We start from the raw sequence: 1,368 nt of genomic DNA on the forward strand, positions 1-1,368 counted from the left end.
CACCCCCACCCCCTTGCAGAGTTAAGAAATTGTAGAGAAGGCAATGAAGTACGAAATAGCTGTACGATCTTCCTGCTTCAGAAAACCCGAGGGAGAGAACGAGACGTGAGAAATTTTACGAGTTTTTGATGGTGTGGTCGAAGTTATGGATGATCTAGATATTGTGGCGCTCCTGGAATGTATGGTAATGACAACGAGGAGGAGGGGGGTGGATGGGGAAGGGAGGCGATGCAGCCAAAATTATATGCATTATTATTATTATTATTGTCGTTATCATATAACATTACTATTGTTATTTATTAGTATCTATCATTTTTATCAGTATATTAATATATCATCGTAATCATCGTCATCATCATCTTTTTATTGTTAAAAAAAGGAATGAAAGAAAAGGGTGAGAAAAAAGAAGGAAAGAAAACAAAGGGAAAAAAGAGGGAAAGGAAGAATAAGAAGAAACTAAAAAAAAGAAAGAAAGAGAGGAAAACATAAAAAGAAGGAAAACACGGAAAGAAAAACAGGAAAAGACAAATAAGAAGAAGAAAGACGGAAAGAAAGAAAAAAAGAGGCAAAGAAAAAGGGAAAAAAAAGGAAAAAGAAAAAAAGGAAGCTGTGAAAAAAAAAACATAGGACGTGATGCAGGCCGTAAATTTTCACTTTCCCCGTGTCCGTCGTGTCGACGGAGATTTACGGAAAGCGTCGGACGCAGCAAAAAGGGCACGCCGTACTCACATCCACACTCGTTTTCTACATTACAGATAACAGGCCCTATCGACATGGCTGTCTATCTGTACATCCACGCATTTCCACATTCCATTAGATGTTTAGATATCCCCATGAAGCAAATCAGCGAAGAGAAGGGTTTTTTGTGTGATCCTAAATGTTTTACACCCCCTTTTGAAACCGCAGAATTTGTTTGGGTTTTTTTCTTTGTTTAAAAAAAAAAAAAGTTAACTGGGTAAAGGCGTAGTTGGGGTCTTCCTTCTTAAAATAGGCTAAAGGCATCTTCCATGAATTAAGTCATGGCTACCCCCCCCCCCCCCATATTGGCCACACAAGAGTGCAGACCCTAGAAAGTGCGAAGATGGTCAAGAGTGATGGTTGGTGGGTGCACTGGAGTGGTTTTCTCCTTCTTTTATGTCAAATATCAATTGTTCTGTCTCTCCTCCTTCTTTTTTGTGTTTGTTACTCTTATGATACACCCTTAATATTCTTTGGCACTTATATGACTAAGTTGTGTTGCAAGTACTGTAAAACTAAAATATAACGGTCAAGAAACTTCTGAATGGACATCTCAACTGGGTCTTTAACATCAACGGTTTGATTCAAACGGCTTCAGAACACATTCCAAAGTCAATTTTCATTGGTTTG

Source organism: Aplysia californica, unplaced genomic scaffold (assembly GCF_000002075.1).
Source record: "Aplysia californica isolate F4 #8 unplaced genomic scaffold, AplCal3.0 scaffold00888, whole genome shotgun sequence".
NCBI classification, from domain to species: Eukaryota; Metazoa; Mollusca; class Gastropoda; order Aplysiida; family Aplysiidae; genus Aplysia; species Aplysia californica.